At 50.5% G+C, this 22,375-nt stretch overlaps 1 long non-coding RNA gene across 1 annotated transcript in view; it reads left to right on the top strand.

Moving 5' to 3' along the window:
* The window catches only part of LOC144287686 (uncharacterized), a 595,958-nt gene that overhangs the window by 458 nt on the left and 573,125 nt on the right, over window positions 1–22,375 (top strand). The window lies entirely within an intron of this gene.

The following is a 22,375-nucleotide window of genomic DNA, read 5'->3' as shown; positions in this document are numbered from 1 at the left end:
GTGCAGAGAGGAAGAGAGAGCTGTTGGTCCTCTCAGGGCCCCAGCCTTACAACCTCATCTCACCTGCATTACCTCCTCGAGTGCCTATCTCCACAGAGTCACGGGGGGTTAGAGCCTCTATGAGTGCATGGTGGGAGGACACCATTGCAGATGGCCTTGTGTCAGAAAGCGAATACATGGATCCTCTTTGCTCACAGATCCTGTGTCCATGAATTCGCCTACCTAATAAAATTTATTTGTAACACCCAAGTTTTTGCAGTGGGGTGAAAAATTTGGGTCAACCTTTGTGTTCCTTTCCAGCCCAGTTCGAACAACACAATACCCCCATCCTTGTTTTGGTTCTTGTGCTTTAAAACTGCAGTCTTTTTTAGGGTCCTGTTGCCACATTTTCATCCTCTTTTTTGGTGGGGTTTTGCTGGTTGAAGTGGCCCCACGCACAGTGTCGCAGTGCTGGCTCATGTTTCCAAGCATGAGACGGTGATGGGCCTCGCAGAGAAAACATGTGTGTCAGAAGAGCCTTGCTCAGGCCTGAGTTACATGCTGTTGGCCACGGGTTCCATGTTAATGAAGGGACAATATACATTAAAGTGTCTTTAAACAGAAAACACATGTAACACAAAGGATGACTAGTTTGATCCATTTCAATATGGATTGATCGGTTGATGAAAATATCATCACCAGAGGCTTGCAGGGACCTGACCCTGTATTTCCTCGGGAGCACAGGCTCGTGTTCTCGGTGAAATAGAAAACATGACTACCATAGAGATCTGAAGGATCTTCAGATGCAGACTGGTCTGTTTTTATTAACTGAACTGGCTGTTTCCAGGATGTCATCTTATTGTCACCAGCCCAATGCTGAAGCTTCAATATAAGCATGTGAGTGCTTGCGGGAAGTTGGGTTCTTTGCACATTAGCTGTGACATTGTCAACAGACATGGTGGCTGCTCTGGAGCGGTGGGGGGGGGGATGTCATTGAAAATGCTGGGATCCCTGGGTGGCGCAGCGGTTTGGCGCCTGCCTTTGGCCCAGGGCGCGATCCTGGAAACCCGGGATCGAATCCCACGTCAGGTTCCCGGTGCATGGAGCCTGCTTCTCCTTCTGCCTGTGTCTCTGCCTCTCTCTCTCTCTCTGTGACTATCATAAATAAATAAAAAAAAAAAAAAAAAAAAGAAAATGCTGTATCACAACTGGACATTGTCCTGTGTCCTAGAGCACAGCGGAGCTCCGGTCGCCTGACTGCCAGGGAAGGAAACGCTAGCATCTGACATTTGCATTTGACAGCCTTTAAAAAATGTAACGGCCAACCAGGGTAGTTTTACCTTTCTTTGGTTTGTTTGTTTTTAAGTATAAATGCTGCTTTCCTAATAAAACACTGAAGATGACACATTCCTTGCTTACCAGTGCCAGCTGTGCTGTTTGGGTGAGCCAGCAGAGCAACTGCCCCACGGGCTGCCAGCTTTTTAAGGGCATCCTTTCCATCTTGGTTAGTCCCGTGCTGCCCCAGGTGCCAGCGTGAACATGCCATTGGCTGGGGCACCTGCAACGCCAAGTTACTACACCATAGATTCTATTTTCATAATATCAAGTGCAGGTTTCTTTGGCAACCCTGCTAGCTTAGCCATTATTGGTCAAATTTTAATGAAAAGAGAAGTGCCATGCATGTGGAGAATGCCATTTTAGCTGCGGTTCCCTGTATCATTTAAACATTTGCCCCAAAACTGTTTTTGTGAGCCACTGAGTCCTTGCAAACTTCTTCCTTGGGGAATGAAAACAAACCAGCCAACAGACACGCACCCTCAGGGCAGCCCCAGGACAGCCGGTCCGGGTGCAGGGCGACTGGGTCCAGCATCTGGGACACGGGGCCATTGTTTGCAGCCGTAGGTTTTCCCACTTTAAATGGGAGGATGTTCTGGCGTGAGGGAGGCTGCTCCTCCACGGAGCCCAGGTCAAGCCTGGCCCCGCATGACAGCGGTGACTCAAGCCGATCACGGACGCCCAGCGGCCCTCCGACGTTGCCGTGACAGGCGTTCGTTCCTCATGAACTTTGTCCCTGGGTGTGTGTTTTTGGAGCGTGCCGGGGTGACATTCAGCCTCTACATTCATTTTTATGATAATTCCGAGTAAATTGTGGTGCAATAAACTCTTCAAGCCTGTCTTTCTCGTGAAAGCCGTGAATCAATCAGCTGTGGGCTTTTTTGGGGTCTTTCAATGTATGGTGATCATTTAGATTTGACGTGCATTGTGAGACCTTAGCTGGCGTCCTCTCTCCGGTCTGTCATTAATTCCAGCCTTTGCTATTCTGAAGTGCCGTGAAGGATGGCGGAGAAATCATTGCCCTCTTCTGCTCTGTTATTGCACAAAATAGCAGCGCAATAATTTTTTGTCAATGTTTTACTCTAAAAGCTTTCTACGTCAGTTTTGAAAAGGAAGCAATAAAGCCCATTCAATGGTATGAATAAAAATCCTTTGAGGGTTAGGGCAGAGCTTCTTTTCTTCAGCTGGTAATCAAATTGGAGCTAAAATGAAATTGAGTTTTCTTATGAAAATAGCCTTTGTTGCTGGGAAGGCTGGTAATTCATAAACAATAACCTGCTCTTTTGTGTGGATAATAATATATTCATGCTCTTTCAATAGGGTAAAAGCCAGACCTAGTGCATTATGGTACAGTAAAAATAGCTCCAAGGGGCTGGCTGGAATGATCTTGAAGAAGGAACGTGGCGTTCGGCGACTTTGGCTTTCAGCATCCCTCTGAAATGGGACTTTGCCTGATTTGTGCTCTGGTGTTCGTTGTTGATTTGTTGCTGCCACACAATGTTTGGTTAATTGTGATGGTCTCAAGCTGTGCTCATCACTGCCAGGGCTGCGGCGGCTGCCGGGGACCCAGCCGGCTGCCACAGGACGTTTGTAATTCACAGGCAGACCTTGTCGGCGCCCACGAGGACCGGAGCGTCCCAGAGCCCCGGACCGACCGGCAGCTGCGCGGGGCACGCGAGGTAGGAGGAGGGGGTGTCCTTGGTCGATGGCGAGAGGTGAAAGGGGACGGCTGAGGGCACAACCTGCTGTGCTTTCTCTGCAAAGCGGCGTTGAGGGGGGTGCAGGAGGAGAGTGTCTGGGTGCCTGAACTGCAGTGACTTCCAAGCGGATCCCAGATGGAGCCCCCGGGCAGCTCAGCCCTCGCACTGGCGTGTGTGCGGCCCCCGGGACCGTCGTCTAGGACCTGGTGGCGCCTGGGTGCAGGGCACTGCATGACCCACAGGCAGAGCGGCTGTTTCTTCTGGTGAGATGTGCATGTGCTGAACTTCACTTGGAAGCTCCCGGTGTGGGAGTAACAGGCCGTGGGGATCAGGTAGGGCTGGAATCGTCACCTACGCTTGGAGCACTGACTCTTGCTACTTGGGCAACTGTGACTTTTGTTCTCTCCCTCAAGTTGGTAAAAAGTTATGTTTTGGTGATCGCGACAATGTGTGCCAACCCCACCTTTATGCTGGATCCTGAAAACAGCCCTAGCGTTCCCGGATTCAGATCTAGGGGCCAGGGCCAATGAGAGAAAGGTCATTTTCTGGTACATTTAACACAGAGCTGTGAGAATAATGAAGCATTAGCACATCCAGTTTACTGAGCTTGCAAACACAGAAGAAGGATCTTTCTGATAGAATGCTCTAGCTGTTCGTCTGGGGCTTGTTTCTGGTGGTTGCCTAAGTTCATTTTCTTGGCTCTATCATTCCATGGACAAGGAAAGGAAGGAAGGAAGGAAGAAAAGAAAGAAAAGGCAAGGAAAGAGAGAGAGGTGGGGTGGAAAAAGGAAAAACTGTTTGCCTGCTGAGAAATACACAGGATGGCGTGGGCCGTGTTAGCACTGGTCAAAATAATGTCCTTTTTGCTGGATTTTGGTTGTTGGGTAGACTCGGTTCTTTTATATTCACTGGTAATTTCACTCAGGTACCTTTTTTGCGAAGGTCCCATGGAATCATGTTTTTTTTTTTTGTTTGTTTGTTTGTTTTTTTTTTTGTTTTTTTCTGGCTTACGGTAAAGGCTTTGCAAAGCCCATCCTTGGTTCAGAACGGAAGAATGGAGAGGTGGAGATGAAGACCACGGTGTGCAATTTTAAAGTACTCAACTTTGACAGTTTCAGAGACGCCAAGTCAGTGACTGACCGGTTCGCCCACCCACGGACAGGAGCAGAAAGCAGATAGTGAGGGAGCAGCAGGAGTGTTTATCTGCACCCAGATAGGCAGGGACATGCTCTGGGCCAACGCTGGCAAACAGGTATTTTTGTGTCGTTTTGCTATCTTAACAATGAGATTGCGTGCCTAACAAAAGAACTTTTAAGGCACAGTGGAAGCTGACAGTTTTGGTAATATATGTCATTATCCAATTAGTTTACACAAGTGTATGTTTTTATGCTTTACTTAACACACCTCTGTGTGTTTTCAACTCCAACAAATATCCCTTGCACTGAAGTCTTTCACAACTAGGATTCTAATTGTATATATTTTACTCTGCTGCAGTTAGTTTGTGCTTTACAATATCATGAACACCTTAAATTCTGATTTTAAAATCCATTTCACGTTCATTTTAGGGAGAAAAGAACCAGGACTCATTGGCTTTCATTATATACTTTGTCAGGAAAAGCCCTGACAAGCTCCCTCATACTTTCTCCCACTGACAGAGCTGCCTCGTGTGGTGGCTTTATTCTCATGCTCAGGTTGAACTGGATGTGACAGAAAAGATTGCTAATTGTCAGAGAGTCAGCTTTCTGCTTCACATAAAGGAAATGGTAAAGAAAAGTTCTGGAGTGTTTTCACTGTGGAAGAAATGGTGCAGAAATAGGCTTTACTCATAGTGCAAACCACCACCAGGTATCATAGCACACTTCAGACCAGAAAATCATAATGTTCTTTAACTATTTGGTGGTCTTGATGAAAAGTTCTTCTTTTGATAATTCCTATTTTAACATGTAGGTGGCTTTGCCTCCTCCTGCCTGAGTTGCATCTGGCCACTGGCTGGAGGAATAAAAGGTTCTGTTGGGGGGTGCGTGCCAGGCAATTCCAGGAGGACAAGCCCGGTGGGGGCAGGAGCTTGGGAGGGAGAAAGTGACGGCTTGGGACTCTGGTCTTGTGCCTAATTTTCCTCTCCAGTTATTTAAGAAAGATAAAAGAAAGTTGTACGTACTGTCCTCTTCTTTGGATGGCCTGAGGGCCTTTTCTCTGCCTGGGACTCAGAGCAGTGGAGGATGTCATCACTTATGGGGTCACCACTGGTCACATGTGGCCCTCTGCCCCCACTCAGGGCACAGGCATTAGGATGCTCAAGCAGCCTGCAGGCTGGACCCCAAGAATGGGTGCTGCATGGAGGGCAAGTCTTCCACCGCAGAGATGGTCTATGGAGCATCCTGCAGGGGAGAGAAGAATGCAGGGGCACCCTCCCCTCTCCACTCACCCCTCACCCGCTGGGCACTCCACCCCCTGGTGTCCTCTCCATCCAGTCCCATGATGTGCAGCCTCTGTTGGAAGAGGAGCTGCTCTTTTCTTGCTGAAGATGCAGGGTTGGGGGGACGGGTGGGCAAGTGTGGACATACACATGAGGGGCCCCTGGCCTTGGACGCCGGTGGGGCCGATGCACAGACTAGCCAGGGCCTGGGGAGCAGGTGAGGGGTGATCTGGGCAAACTGCTCCTCCAGAGCCTCCCTCTGTGAGTCATGGCCAGGGCTGGTCTTGCGGGTCTGCTCTGGCTGGCGAGGGTGGAGGCTGGGTCCCGTGGAGGCAGGGCGGCCGTCGCCTATGAGCATGATAAGTGCAGCGTGGCACGTGCAGCGTGATAAGTGCAGCGCCTATGAGCGTGACAGGTGCAGCGTGGAGGCAGGGTGGCCAGAGCCCCAGGGGCATGAGGGCTGGCAGCTCCAGGTGGAGGGGACACTGACTGGCTCCAAGTCCTCCAGCGGTTTGTTTACCTGTGAGATGGACTGTCAGGTGGAGGAGGAGGAGGGTAAAAATCCGCAGAAAAAAACACTGACATGTTCCGTCGGGGCTCCCGGGGTCTTTCTCAGACTGCCCAGCAAAGGACAGGGACTTACCCCACGGTGAAGACAAATGCAGTCGAAGGCTCTTCCTTATTGCATCTCACAGGACCTCTATCCTCCCACCAACGTCATTTAAACCTTTGAATCCCGATTGTCCAGTGATTTGTGGCTACCTTGGCCTGACCAGGTTTTCTACAAGACAGGGAAGTATATTAAATATGCAACAGGAATGTTTGATTGCATTTTTTTTTTTTTTTTTTTACTTTTCAGGGAATCAGAATGTAGATTAGAACTGCAGACTTTTTGATCATTAGAGAAGAGTTAGATATAAAAATCGGGTACAAAATAGGTAGTTTTAAATACTAACAGCCAACGTCAACAATATCAGAGGACGTTAAGCAGATAATTATCTGTCAGAAATTGCATCTCGGCACTTCTGGGTTTGTTTCTGTTTTAACCTGCACTACTTGGCCGTCTCTGAAACTTTGGGGTCAGGTCCAGTGCTTTTCTACTGCTGCATGCAAATCACACTTCCAGGGTACAAGATCCAGTTTAAGCCTGCCATGACTTTGACGACTTCCTGTGGCCCCGTGCTGTTGAAATTCAGAGCTAATGTACAGAGGGTAGCTTCTTGCACGCTGCCAGCACGTGAGATTCAAGAGCCTCACTTTATGTTGTATTTCATACGTGGCACATGTTGCACAAACCCAATGGCTGAATCTTTCTTCCAAGCATTTCTGAAAAACTGTAAGTTCCTGAAACACAAACCTAAAAATGCCATTATGCATTGTACCTCAGTTTTACTGGTGCGTTAGTGGGCATCACTGATGCCATCTATCAGGTATCTGGGAAGTTTTATCTTAAAAATGAAGAAAAAAACTATCATTTTTTGGAAGGTATTGGTTACACTCTCAAAATATCATTTCTTTTTTTTTTTTTTTGAAAGTTAAAATGATGTTTTAGGATATAAATTCCTGGCCCCTGGGAGAAAGGATTTAGTAGCAGGATTTTTATCATTCTAGAAATAGTGTATATTTCTGACACAGAGAATATTTATTTCCTACATCATGGTTTTGAAAATCCTTTTGAATTATGTGTGCTTATTTCTGGAGACAAAGATTGGAATTATTACTAGAGTTAATTTTCATTCCTTTCTCAGCATTGGTTGATACTGCAGGCACCTTTAATTTTGAAGAAAGTGTATAAAATGAAGGTGCAATTTATAACATGGGTCCTCATCCAGTTGGTTTTACTTAAATAATTATAGTTGAGTCCTGCTAGAACACAGTTTTGCTATAATCCCTAGATTTGAAGCAAAGATTTGAGAACATAAATTTAAAGGAAAAATAATGAGCTAAGGAAATCCTAAGAGCCCACAAAAACAGCACTGAAGCAAAAAACCACAAAAAAACAGGCAGTATGTGGTGTTTTACAGCAGGATGATCTCTTCACCCTGGGTCACTGCAAATCTTTAAAAATGGTTTATTACCTTTGCATATAAATGTCTGAATTTTTCTTCTTTTGGATTTGTTGATTACCTGAAACCACCCATTTTTTTTCCTACTCCTGACACTAGCTACTTCTCTTGGGCTTGAGTCCTTCTGCTGAAAATAAAGGCGTTATTTGTGCTGGTTCCTGGGGCCTGTTTAAATTCTGACATTCTCATTTTTGAGGAACACACTCCCAACACACAAACAGCCAAGCTTTGAAGCATGCAGGGTTGGATTCTCACCCCCACCCCGTATCTGTGGGCCCCAGCAAGGGGACAAACAGGGGCCCGTGCCTTATCTCGATGTGTCAGTCACAACCGAAGCCAAGAACGCAGGTCTACCTCCTCCCTTGACTCAGGTGCCTTCATGGTAGCCAAAGGCCTGAATGCAGAATTCCACCTTCTGGGACTGGGCACAGCAGCCTGGTGGGTCCATCAGAGCCCAGTCAGCCACCCTCTTTCTGCCCCACGAAGCTCAGCCATGTCTGCACCCATGGGCGGCTGCCTCTGAATCCCTCTCTGGGGAGATGAGTTTGAGAAATGGTCCAGGCAGGCCTAGGAAGGGGGCTCGTGTCCATGTGCGCAGGGCAGGGGTTCAGAGGTCCTGGCACCCCTAGTGTGGCATGGTGTTGCAATTTGAGTGAGTGTGTCCCCTTGCTTGCTGTCCAGTGGGACAGGGTGTGATGGAGGCAGTGTGAGAACTGCCCTGTGTCCCCGGTCTACAGACACGGTACTCAGGGGTCTCTGGTTGTACAATTTTGCAGAAAATGGGTTGGATCATAGAACCCATGGGCAGCATCTCTCCTGGGCAACGAGGTCTTAATATTATGGTGTCTTTACTGAACTCTTGGCAAGGAGTGGTCTCACTAAAGGCTATTTGTCTTTAAATAGTTAGTTTCATTTAGCAGTAATTGGACTCTGTCCAACCTGAAGTAGATGCTGGAATCTGAGCATTAACACCTGCCCCCGGGGAGCCACATCCCTTCAGCCAGCAGGAGTAGCGGGCAGGGCAGGGCACCGTGGAGCCCAGCCGCCCAGGTCTCTCCTGGCTCTACCGCCTTCGCCTCTGGGTTGGCTTTACACATTTGTGCAGTCGGGAGGATGGCAAGACCTAACTCACGGGACTGGGCTGAGGCTCAAATGAGCCAGTACATGTGAAGTACTTGGAATCACAGCATGATAAGGTCTCAGTAAATGTTGGCTATTGTGAGCATCGTATTTCATCGATTGTAGCATGAACTTTTTTTACATTTTAATACCTCTGAAATTGGGATATCCCCATTGTAATCACTCAGATTTGGTGAAACTGGTAATCAATCCGATGGACTCTCCAACAATGAACGACTTCCTTAATCTGAAAATGTGTTGCGTTTCTGGGAAGGGAAGAGTGTCAGACTTGGTTATTATCGAAAGTCTGTCTCCTGGAATCCATTCCCCTGAAACGCTCGGGCCAAGAGGAACTATGCAGTGAAGGCTGAGATTTGCAGTGGTCACTCTTGAACGTCGGGATGTGGAACAGACAGCAACTTGAGGCAATAAAGCCACACAATCATCACTGGAACATTTCATATTCAAAGAGACACAAATTGCTCTATTTTGAAAGGAACAAATCATTTTGTCTTACAGCCTAGACACTAGCAGACTTTACAAAGGAAGACAATTGACTTGAAATCTTCGACCCTTCGCTCAGAAGGAGATCGGCCCTATTGGGACCTGGCCCCGAAGCCTCTGTCCCACTGGTTTGGTGAGAGGCCTTGTGTCCTCATTCCCAGACACCCCATGGCCTGGGCCACACCTCCAGGGCAGCCTGACATGCACGCCTCCCCTTGTCTTAGGGCTTTCCGGGGTCCCCAACTTACTTCCCAAGAGCTGACCCCATCAAAGCAGTGCTCCCAGGGCCTGCGCACTTCCTCTGCATGACAGGAAATGACCCATTCACATATCACACAGCCAGTCGGCTTCCTGCTCCTCCTGCTCTGGGACCCTCCAGAAACCTGTTTCCTTCCCATCAGAGAGCCAGGTTCTGTGCTGACAAGGCTCTAAAACCTGGTTCCTGCAGAAAATGACAAATGGGTGCTCTGTGACCAGGACCCGAGAAAAGGGGATGACACCACCCTGCTGCTACTGGGGGACACTGTGTGGCCAGGTTGCTGGCCGGGCTGCGGGCTGCTCCTCACTGGGGTGGGGAAGTCCGTGTGCCAGGTGGAGGTGAGGCACGCAAGCCTCTCGGCGGTTAGGATGATTGCCTGGAGGGCCTGGGAAGGCTGCCTGCATCCCCGCCACTCCCCTGCATGTGGGGTCCTCCAGGTGGGCTCTCCTGTTCATGGTTACCTTCTTCCAGGCCACTTAGGGGGGAAAGAGACCCTCGGAGGGGCACTGACCTCGATGCTGGTGCACAGGAAGCAGTGATCCCAGTGGGGAGGAGGAGGCCGTCTGCACAGCTGCCCTGTAGCGGCTCAGGTCCTGCTGTTCTCACGCGCTGGGTACACGTAGGTGACAGGGGCCCAGCAGAACACACGGCACATTCCAGAGTTAGGTGAGATGTTTCAAGGAAAGACTTCTCCGGACAGAGGTGGGTGGTGCCCGGGCGCCTGAGGAGTGATGGGGAGGCCCCGGGGCCGGTGGTACTGAGGACCCTCTACCCCCAGGCCTGCGGGCCACGGGGTGGACGGAGCAGCTGAGGAGCACCTGAGGCGGTGCTCTGAGGTGAATTCACGTAGCTACTGCTAAAGCCATAGCCTGGCTTAATAAAGACGGAGTCAGACTGTTCACTTTTCTGGAATATTCTAGTTTTCTGTGGATGTTTCTCACGGGCAAGAATCCACGGAAATGAGAGAACCAGTGGTGGAGTGTGTGGACAGTGGCTTCCCCTGGCCCAGACAGAGGGGAGAGGCCCGGGACGCAGATGGAGGCAGGCTGAGGAGACCCAACGTGGGGGTCACTACAAACAACCCCCCAAAACAGTTCCCAAAAGATGAAGTAAAGTGAATTCAGATAGAGTAGATTTAGGGCTTAATGGACTGTGTTTGATGGGAGCTGAGCAAGCAAAGGAAGGCCCAGGCCCTGGTTCTCTCTCTGCACCCCGGGGAGCTCTGGGGGACGTGGGGGGGGCGGTGAATGGAGGATGGGGCTGGGGAGGTTCTGAGACCCCCCCGACCCCGCAACATGGCGATTCTATCCAAGATCAAATGCAGACAGGTGTCAGACAGGTGTCTCCTGGAGCTAATGGCGTTCTGGAAGTTCCCGTCACATCTTCTCAAATACATAATTATCTCTAAGGCAAAGGGTATTTGTTCAAATAGGATCACCAATGTGACAACAAGAGAACAATGTGAGTCAGAACCCAAGTGAACAAAGTGAAATCAGTAGTTTGTCCGTTTTAGGTCAGCTAATACCTTACAGTGTCTATATGCTTTGAAATTGCCATTAAAACTTTTTGTCGCTCATATAAAATCCACTTGGTAATCATTACATTTCAAAAGTTCCTTATAAAAATAAACTCATTAGAGTTAAAAATACTAGAAAAATGGAAATCACTCAAAGGCAACTGGTTTTTTTTTTTCATTTTATAGTTAATTTTATTTATAGTCATTTGAATCGAACTTTTTTTTGCTTTTTTAAAAAGTGCTTTTTAAGAAATTTTCAGTTGAAGGTTGGTAACTTAACTCTAGTTTCAGGTGCACAGCACAGCGATCTGATAGTCCCACACATGATGACGGAGTCACAAGAGAGGTCCGCACCTGTGCCCGGTCCCCGCGGTACATGACTATGTGGCCTCCCCCTCCCCTGCACAGGATGTGGCTGTGAAACAGAAGCCAGGTGGCATGTTGTCTTGAGCAAGGGCAGGTGAGGGCGTTATTGTCAGCTAAGGTGACAGCTTGGCGCACCCGTGTTGGCGATGCCCACCAGGGTCCGGGTGCTGACAGCAGCCCCACGCCCCTTGCTGTGGGCCCCGGACTCTGAGGCCTCACCCAGGTTGGCGTCCACACCAGCAAACAGGCAGCAGTCGCTGATGGGGTGTCAGCAGTCCACCTTCTCCAGAGGAGCCGGGCTACCAGGGAGTGTACCTGTAGGAAGAGATCGATTGAAAGGGGTGGGCTCCTGTGGTTATGGAGGCTGAGGAGGAGGTGAGAGGAGGTGGAGGGGTCCTGGGAGCCCATGGCAGGAGCCCCAGCAGAGCTGGCAGGCGGGCACCCAAGGTGAGCTGGGTCTGCTGTCCCTGTTGGAAGGTGGGAAGTGACCGGCCTCCCAGCTCAGCAGTCAGGCAAGGATGGCTTCCCTCTTTCCCAGTTTTCAACTGACCACAGCAGGCCCACCCATCCTGGGGAGGGGGAGCTCCCTCACTCAGCCCCCCAGTTCCCATGGTAAGCTTGTCCATAGATACACACCTGGGTGCCTGTGGCCGGGCCATCACAGGAACACACGTGAAGCATGGGTGCACACTGGCCTCTTGACGAGCCCTCATGAGCAGAGGATCTCGGGCACAGCCTGTGTCCCCAGGGAAGGTCCAGGGTCCGGGTACTGCTGTAGAACACAGCCACCATGAATGGTGAGAGTCCACTCTGTCCACAGCTCCTGACCTGTGCTCAACGCTTTATACTCCACTGGTTTTCTGACCACCTAGAAATACACTGGTGTATAGAGTCTGATTAAATTCTGATGGGAGACAAGCTGGGAGAGCAAGCAGGAGGAGGAGGACAGTCAGACCAACTGTTATTCTGCCTCTGTGTCTTCTTATTTTGGCACTTAGCCCTGTCCCTCCAGCTGGGCACCACATCACACGGGGTTTTGTGTCCTTTACGGGTCTATAACAGTGTTCTCCAGGGGAGCTTTCTCGTGCGCACTGACCATTGTGCAGTGCTGGTTGTTAAGCACCTAAAATGTGGCCAGTGTGAGCAGGAAACTGAATTTTTAATTTTGATTAAATCAAGTTTATGTTGCCACCTGTGGCTGGTGGCTTCCACATTGGACAGGTCTGGTCTTGGCGGGTGTTCTGTGATGAGGTGTGATGTGGATCCCAGTCGCTCATCCCAAACCTTGCAAGATGGTGTGAGCTCCACGAGGGCCGGGGTATGAGCTGGGAGCGCGCTGGAGTTGGGGGTGCTTGTCACCGATGCGGGAGGGAGGCGGAACCTGCCCCTTTGTCCCCCAACCCTCCCCACACCCGGCAACCCCCTCCTGCAGCTCCCAAGGAAGCTCAGGCATCTGAGTGCTGGCAGATGGGCATCTGCTTCTGGGCCTCTCTTGAGTCCTGCAGCGTGGGATCCATGTCCTCTGCCCACAGGTACCTTGCTCTCTATAGTAGCATTGGAAAAAGAGCTTTTTTCCCCAAATAAAACCTCTGATATTAAGATTTCAGATTTTTGAGCAAGGGAGGTAGGGACTTGGTCAGAGGTGGGCATGGCAGGGTAGATGGCCTTCTGTTGGCCATGGGGCATGTTACCTGCTCAGCTCTAGAAACTAGAGATGTGGCCACAGTCAGTGAGGAGTGGACCGGTGTGTGGACAGTCTTGCCCAGTTTATAAAAGAAGACAGCTGACATTTAATGAGCATTTAATGGGCACCTGGCATTTTGCCAAATGCTGTTTCCTTCAATCCACACAAAAAACCGGGGAAGAAGGTGCCATTCTCACCCTGGGTTGTGGATGAGGGGATAGTGGTCCAGGGATATCCTGGACTCGCCTGCAGTCCCACCGTCAGAAAGTGCTGGAATCCGTGTGACACAGGGTCCCACAGGGTCTCTTGATTGGAGTGAGTGTGGTGTGCTCCAGCCAGCGGCTCCCCTCTGGACTCTAAAGTCTTCTTTTCCTAAAACCTATATCCCCCCACCCTCATAGGAAGGAGACGTTTGGAAAAAAAAAAGTTTTTCCAACCTCAGACTTTGTCTTCTGTTACCTAACAAGCTGAAGAAAGTGTACGTGAGCAGCTGTGCGACACGTAACCTGTGGGTACCAGGAGTGGGGCTCAAATAACGCGTCCAAGGACGTCTGAGTGTTGGAGAGCAAAGCTGCTGAGGACGGTGAGCGCCGTAGGACAGTGTTGCTTGGAAGCTTCCAGCCTGGGCCCCCTGACCCTGGCCTTTAGCTCCCACCCGGGGCTCGCACGGATTTCCACGCGCCGCTGCTCCTGCCGCGAGTCCCCGACAGTGAATACAAGGGCTTTCTCAGCCTGCTCGGTGCCTCTGGGGTACCCGTAGCAGAAAGAGGCAGAATTTGCCTGCCTGCGGGGAACGGGGGCCTGGCGGTGTTCACCTAATAGTAGCAAGATTTCTCTTCTCATTCGTTGCCAGGGGAATAACAGGGCAGGTAATGAATAGTGTCACATCGTTACGGGAGGTTAAAGAGGAAATCAGTGCTGAGAACCCGCCCTCCCCAAGTGTCCACTCCACCTGCTTTCAAGCCACCAGGCACTCATGGCGAACGTGGCCTCACTGCCGAAGCGGGGTTCCTCGGCGCCCCCTTCTGCCGCCTGTAGCTGCAGGTGCCCTGTCAGGAAGGCAGCCGCGGGGACGTGTGACTCTTTGCACACAAGTGCTTACGTCTTGCGAGCGCCCTTCTAACATGCTGTGCTGCGGTGGTGATGGAGGTGCGGAGAGCTGGGGTCTCCTGGGCGGGCCCCAGGGATTACAGAATGCTCTGCTTCTGCAAGGCATCCACCCGACGACACGTGAGTGCAGAGGCACCGTTGACAGGTCTGCTCCTGCTGGTTCTGCTCAAGCCAGAGCCAGGAGAACCTCAGAGGGAGGACCTGGAAACCGTACTGTGTTCAGACCCTATGGCCGGCCTGAGTCCGCTGGGTCAGCAGAGTCCTGCTCTGTGTCTGTGTCCTTCTAATGAACCAAACCTCTGCTTAGTTGTGTGGACTTTCCCATAGAGAGAGGAAGTCCTTGTTCTTATCCTGGGCACACAGCTGGCACCTTATATGGTGGGCTGTTGTTCCAGATTTTTAACAGCCAGTAGGGCCTGGGCCCCCACTGACCGGAGAGGATGGCGACAACAAACCCTCGTACAGTGGTCTCATGTCAAGGAGCGTGGCGAGCCTTGCAGCCAGAACTCCGAATCGAGTGGAGAGTGCTAGAAGGGCTTTATCTTTGCTTAGCGTCCATGGCAGCCTGTGTACTGCTATCATTCTGATTTTCTGGATACGGTAGTTCAGTGTTTTTCATTTGAAGGCTAATGACCCTCTGCAGAAACAGGGAGGCACACGCCCAGGTGCTTACAGGTGGAGGGGTTCTGAGACTCGCTGGGGTTTGTATGCATCACAGAGCCTTTACGTGCCAGTGCTGGGTGTGCAGAAGCAAACCTGGAATCCCTGTTAGTGAAGTCACATAGCTTTTAGCTCTCCCCATTGTAAGAACTGCCGAAGCGAGGAAATTTTTTACATAATTTTGTCAAATTTTGACATAGTTTCAGTCTTAAAAGCCGCAGTCATCCAGAGAACTTCTCCATGCCCTTTGGCAACGTTCGTCATCTACAGTTTGTACCGTTATATTGTTTTCTCTCCTCATGCACATGCATACACACACACATGTGCATTCACACACTCACACACATGCACTAACACATGCACACATATATGCATGCACTCACGCACATGTACGTACTCACATGCATGCACACACGCACATGCATGCACACACACAATTTGGACTGTTTGACATTGAGTTAAGTCCCTCTATCCCCATGTGCACTGACTAAAAACGAGATATTCCTTTACACACGTATGCTATAATTAATTGTCAACATAGGGAAATTGAACACCGACCCAGTCCTATTAGAAATGATTCTCCAAGCGAGGTCCTGGGTCAGCAGCACCAGCATCTCCTGGGAACTCGCTAGAAGTGCGTACTTTCAGCTGCACCCCACACCTGGTGGACCAGAGACACAGGGAGGGGGCTGGCCAGCAAGCCCTGACGAGCCATGCTGGGATTCGGCTGCAGCGAGGGGTTCAGCAGCACAGCTCTAAGGCCCAGGTGATGCTCACCCACCATCACCTGGCTCAGCAACATTTACAGCTGTTTGTTTTCCTGTCCAGCCCTGCCCAAGTCTAGGAAGGGCATTTAGGTGTCTCATTTATTTCGTGCTCTTCATTCTGGAACAGTTCTGCAGCTCTTCCTGGGCTTTCTGGACCATATTTGGGTTTGTTGGGGGCTTCTGCATTGGGGCACGGCTGTGTCTCCCTCCGGGAAGCCTGAGCTCAGCTGCTCTAACCCCGGGCTTGCTGGCTCTGAGGCTGGGTGAGGCCGTAGTCTCCCAGGCTTCCCAGCTGTCAGGTTACACAGGTCTCTATGTTGTTAGGAACTTGTGGGCACGTTTGTGTGGATGTACTCCATTCCACATTCACCCTCTGTCCATAATTCTGGCACCTATGGGTAATTTTCCTAACCCCTCTTACTTTCTATGCCTGTTATGTAGATATTATGTGTTGTTGATGTGACATGTTAGGACGTGACATAATGGACATATGTCATGTAGACACAAACATGGGCATTCCACTGGAAGGAAGAGCTTCCTCTTTCCCTCTGTTTCTTTGTTATTTATTTACAGACTCCTTAATCTGATTTATTCATGGGTTATAATCCATTACCATCATAATTTCTTTGATGTTCCTTCCACTTTTGGTCAGTGTGGGCCCATGAGCCTTACGTGATTGTTCAATGACCTGTGCTCACAGGCAGCAGATATTTTAGGAGCTCTGCCCACCTTTTTAGAGGCCTGGAACCTGACATGGGAAAGGACATATTGATGAATTAATGTGTTGCTATGGTCACTAATACCCTCCTAACCACCACATCCAGCGGGGACGTGCCAGTCCTCTGCTCGAGCCTCTCTGGGGCCTTCAGCCCTGTTGACAGCACCATCCTGGGAACTCCACCCTTGGCCTCTGTGGAACCACCTCCTCTGCTTCTCCTTCTCTCTGCTGCTCTCCTGCTGTCTTTGGGGACATCCATTGAGCAGCTGGCCCTGCTTGAGGCCCGGGCTGGGTAAGCCCTCCCTCTCCCCTCCTGCCTGCACCCCAATTCTCTTGCTAGCTGCCATGACCTCATGGCTGCTGGGAGCTTCATACCTTCCAAGGAATGAAGGGCTCCGGGCTGAATGTCACAGTGGCCTAGCTCTGTCCTCCACTGCAGCATCCGTGAGCTCCTGCCCTAAGCATCTGTCGTCCCCTGGCTGAGGCAGTGTTCCTCATCCATCACCGTGCTCCAGGAGCACAGCTGCTGTTCGCCGGTTCCCCATGTCAGAGTGACTCAACACACTTTCCTCAACTGCAGTATAGTATTGGGGACAGGTCGTCAAGAGTCTCACAGTCCTTAATGCAGTGCCAACTAGGAATTATATTCCTGATTTGAAGTTTGAAACAACAGAAAACTGTTGCTCTCAGAGAACAGATCTTGAGCTAGCCACCGCGTCTCATTAGGGAGATAAGGAATAAGCCAGTGAATATTTACATGCTGGTTACTTTAAAAATTCAAGTTGAAACCAAAGTCAAGTTTAGCTGCATCCATCCATTCCCTGTGTTCTTCCTTTTTTTTTTTTTTTTAGATTTTATTTATTTATTCATGAGAGACAGAGAGAGAGAGAGAGAGAGAGAGATAGAGGCAGAGGGAGAAGCAGCCTCCATGCAGGGAGCCTGACGTGGGACTCGATCCCGGGACTCCAGGATCAGGCCCTGGGCTGAAGGCTGCGCTAAACCGCTGAGCCACTCAGGCTGCCCCGTTCCCTGTGTTCTTAAAACATATCATTGCTTCCCTCTTCCCACGGCTGCTTCTTCCTTCCTAGCCACAGCGGTTCTGCTGGCCTCCTGCCTTGTCCCTTGTGCTTGGCATGCCACTCTCACCGACCCCAGCGTAATGGCAGCCACTGCAAACCTACCTACTCTGCTCCTCTCTTGGAGACTGTGCAGTGTCTTCCCACCTGGCGCATGCTGGCTTGTTCGGGTCAATGTCCGTGGCTTCCTGCTGGCCCGTCCAGCGCCTGTGCTCTTTCAGATGCCCCTGGATCTGTCCACCTTGCAGAGCTGACTGCTCCCCATGTCACATACCCGCCCATTCACATCTTCCTGTTAGGGTGCTCTGCAAGGCCACCCCTTTCACTGTCTGTGCATGTTGTCACCCAGACCAGCCCCTTCAGACCAGACCCAGTTTTTTCTCTCTGCGAGCCTGTCACTTGTTCTTCCCTTTCTGTCCTCCCCCCAAGCCTTTGGTTACATTTTGATTCCAAACCACGTTAGGTCATGCCTCTCACCAGACAGACCTTTCATTCTGGTGTGGCAACATCATACCATAGCCAGAGTGTGCAGGTGAGTTCTATGTTGGGAATGCAAAAAAAAAAAAAAAAAAAAAAAAAATCTGGTAGCAAGTGTTCTCTTTATTGTGTTCCTGGATGATGTTTTGTGTAAAAGAGCACCTGGCACAGATGGAACTACTTTTCTCTGTCCGTGTCCTCCCCTCCATGGGTGCATCTCAAGCAAGGAAGCTTCCAAAGCTGGTTGAAAATGAGTGAGGAGAGACTTATGAACTTCCTCACTGATTACATGCCATCACTGCACAGACATGCACTTTATACAGCCCTCGTGCTGACCGTGGTTGTGCGTATGCTCATACTAACCAACTGTCCTTTACTAGAAGAAACAGTTTAGATGAATGGAATTACATAGATAAGATTTAGATAGCTCAGCTAAAAGTGGTGCAGCTCCTGATTTAACATTCAAGGACATCTTCAAGTCTGACCTTGAGATTTCTTCCTCACTCTCCCTTTCTTGCGATTTGCTGAGCAGCTCCCGATGTGTGCATGTGCCCTGGGTGAGTTCTATCTCCTCTGCTCTTTCCCTCCTCGGGTTCACAGTCTTCTTGAAGGATTTTCATCCAGCGTCCTTGCACAGGTGGCTCCTGAGATGGACACCAAGATAGACTCGTTGCTTGAGGTCCAGAACCTAAGCATCCGTCTATGTCCCATGGCCGCGAGGCACATCTGCTGGGAGATTCCCTGGCACTTCAGACCTGATGTGTGCAAGCTGCCCTCCTCCTCCCCCTCCCACTGGTGCCCTGGTTGTGTGCATGGGACCACATGCTTTCATCTCCTCTCCCACCCAGTGCCATCGCATCACCTAGATTCCTCCAACTTTGCCCTCCCTTGCCTCCCTTTGCCTCCTCACATCTTTGTGTCTCTAAATCAGACACTGCATCTACTCTGCACTGGCTCCTCACCAAGTCACCTGGACCAGCCACTGGTCTCCCCTCCAGACCCTCAGGAAAATGCTATCATTGTGATGGACAAAGGCCCCTCAACCAGATGCCACATCCTCCCTGGTCTCACCTCTCTCAGCTCTGCCACGTGCCCTTCGCTCCAGCCTGCGGGCTTCCCCCACCCCCCATCTGCCCTTTCAAGGCTCTGGACTTTCTGCATGACTTTTTTTTTTTTTAATTTTTATTTATTTATGATAGTCACACACACAGAGAGAGAGAGAGGCAGAGACATAGGCAGAGGGAGAAGCAGGCTCCATGCACTGGGAGCCTGACGTGGGATTTGATCCCGGGTCTCCAGGATCGCGCCCTGGGCCAAAGGCAGGCGCCAAACCGCTGCGCCACCCAGGGATCCCCTCTGCATGACTTTTTGAGGCTGGAATACCCCTTTACTTTTCCTTCTTTTAACAAACTCTTACCCACAGGAAGTGTATCGTGCACTGGAGTTTTTCAGAGGCTGAGTTTTATTGACTCACTTACGAAGTAAGTTTGGGTCAGTTTCTTGCCTTTTGCAAGTTTGTTTCTGCCTCTGGAAGGTGACGGGGATAACTGTTGCGCATGTGGGTTTTCATCGTGAGCATTCTGATGCCTGTGTTCTGGGTGGGGGCCATGCCAGCCCTGGTTCTCAAGGGGCCCAAGTTCCTGGAAGGGAGATGCGGATTAAAAACTAACAAAATATGTGAGAGGGCCTATGGCAGGGGTGTGCATGGATGCTATGGAAGCCCATCTTGTGGGGCTGGGAAAGGTTTCACCAATGGGATATTTAGTTTCATGGAGGAAGTCACAGGGCTGTTATGGTAACTAGCAGGTTTTGAACATTCATGTAACAGGACCGATGCTAAGTGTTTTTCAGGTATAGTCTCATTTAATGCCCACAGAAATGCTCTGAGATTGACACTATTATTGCTCTAGACTTGGGGTAGGGTGGGTGGGGAGTCTTGGGAATTCTTCCCGAGAGAGTCACAACTTGAATAAGACCTGAAAGCTGACTTAGAAGGGCCCAGGGTGACCAGGACAGCACCTTATGCCAAATTGTGCTGAGCATTGGACAGAAGTGAGAGGTCTGGAGCATGACCTGCTTAAGAATGAGAATAAGAGGAACTCCTTATGTGAAGCTTGGAGAGCAAAGGTGGAAGGACGGCAAGAAATGACAGTGAAGGACGTTGTCTATCACTTTGAGAGGTTTGTATTTTATGATCAGGGAGGAGACATTGTAGGAAAAGATATAAGACTTCTCTTTAGGTGGTGCACACTGACTATGGTATGACTACCAGATGGGAGGTTGTGGGGGGTGGATGAGTGCATAGGTGAATAGACTGAGGGGTAGGTAGATTGGTAGATGGATAGATGGGTGGGTAGATGGATGTATGGATTGGTAGATAAATGGATGGGTGATTGAATGGGTAGATGAATAGATGGGTAGGTGAGTGAAGGGAGGGAGGGAGGGTTGGGTGGATGGCTATATCGATGAATAAAGATAAATGGATGGGTAGATAGATCATGGATAGATGGACAGGTGTGTGTACAGGTGGATGGATGGATGGGGGATGGATGGATGATAGATGGGAGGGGGATGATGGATGGATGAATGGGTGCATGGATAGGCTGGTAGATGGGTGGATGAATGGGTAGATGGATGGGTGGGTGGATGGAGGGAGAGATGGCTGGGTGGATGGGTAAGTGGGTGGATAGCTGGATGGGTGGATGCATACTTGGATAGAGGGACGAGGAGGTGGGGAACAGCATCTCCAGGATTGTGGAGAAGGTAAGTGAGGGGTTTGCTGTAGAATCTGATGAGGTGTGTTGGCGATTTGATATGGGGAAACAGTTGGGATGGGGTAAAGTGATATTTGGGAATGTTTAGGAACCAAAATTGATAGAACATGGTGATTGGCTGAATGTGGGGGTACTGAGTGAGGTGGAATCACGAGCAGCTTTCTCAGCTGGGGAGAGCATGAGGAGTGAGCACACAAAACAATGTGTAACAAGCTCCATGGACCCCAGTGTGGAGGCAGAGGGTAGCCCGAGAGCAGCCAGAGTGGAGGAGACATTTGAAGGGTGAAACACTGTCAGGGCTGGGCCAGGGCCATAGAGAGGTCCCTGGACATGGCAGCAGGGGGACTGTTGGTGAGCCTACTAGCCATGGCTTTTACAAGACATCTTCTGGCCTCTGTGGCAGGGAGTGAACAGGTTGGAGTTCTCCCCTTTTCTGAAATGTGGAGGCATCGTTATGACCCATGCTGGACCTCTTTCCCTGACTCCTGGCATGTGATGACCTCCGACCACCGTGTGGATATGGGTAGGTGGCTTGGTGTCACTTCCTCTCCTATGGCAGGTGAGTTGTGGTGATGGCCTTTGTACCTTCACTCTGTCTGCTTGGAAGTCTTTTTTTTTTTTTTTTTTTTGCCTTTTTCAGGGATTCCAGAGGGATAAGCATGATGTATCATTGCATTTTTAAATGTAATCCTAGATTCTAAAAGTTCTTGTTTTAAAGACAATTATTTGCCTCACTGCCATTAATGTTCTTTCCAAAATCTGGGGTTTGAGCAGGAAAAAATACCACTTCTGTACTATTACATGCCCAAGGATCTGTATTACTAGAAGAGAGAATGCACGGGTAGGGCTGTTCGGGGACGAGTGGCCTTAGGTGGTGCTACGGCAGGCTTTTAAGCCAGGATGCAGGTTCTGTGTTCTGCCTTCCTTGTTTCTTCTTTACATTCTTGTGTCTTCAAGGACAGTTTGTACCTTCGTTCACTCAGAAACCTCTTGTTCCAGACTCGCTTCTTGGCTGCACCTAGACCCGTGTTGCTACTGCCCACTGGGTATTCAGCAGAATGTTGTGAAACCTGGCAGCCCCAACTGACTGTGACTGAACTTCATTTAGCGGATGGCCCGGTTCATCTGAAGCTGCTCCGGGAATGCAGTTAGAAGGGACCGCACCGCCACCTGCTGAAGGTGGCCGTGTTCTAGTTAGGGAAGGCTCGGTGGCCAAGGGGCAGGCACCCTGGCTCAGACACTGACCGGCTCTGAGACCGGCCGGGTTTTCCCGAGACGGCAGGTGCGGGCCGTGGGGCTGTGGAGTTGGACGGTCAGGCGCATGGTCAGGGTTGCCAGGTGCTTGGCGCAGTCGGCCGGACGTGAGGGCTACGTGCTGCTGGTGTTCTGCGCGGCCGGGCGTGTGCGGGAGGGAGTGTGGGAGACCTGCAATGTTAGTCCGTTGGGCAAACAATTTTAACAAACCCACCACCACGAGAGGCGGTTTGCAGAACAACGAAGCTCCCCTGCAGACCCCGAGGCCTCTCACTTCGTCACCTGTCTGCAGGGAGGCCTGCGAGTGGCCTGTTAGTTCAAGCCTGTCGGCCCCTGACACACCGTATGGCTGTGTGGGCTCTGGGGGCCGCTGCCACGGGCCGCGTGGTGGACGCCCCGTCCTGGGAGGCCTGCCAGGCTGTCAGCTGAAGTCCCATCTGCGCACGTCCACCGCCCTCTCCTGTCCTGTGGCCCAGGGGTGGCACAGCCCCAACCTGAGGTGTGCAGCATGCACCGCAGTGGCCGTCCTGCTCTGGGGAAAAGGAGCCAGCAGCCTCGGATTAACCCAATTACAAGTCATTAAAAGCAATCCTGG

The sequence above is a fragment of the Canis aureus genome, chromosome 17 (genome assembly GCF_053574225.1).
Source record: "Canis aureus isolate CA01 chromosome 17, VMU_Caureus_v.1.0, whole genome shotgun sequence".
NCBI classification, from domain to species: Eukaryota; Metazoa; Chordata; class Mammalia; order Carnivora; family Canidae; genus Canis; species Canis aureus.
Note: the sequence above shows the minus strand (reverse complement) of the source record. Positions and strands in the feature narration are given on the sequence as shown.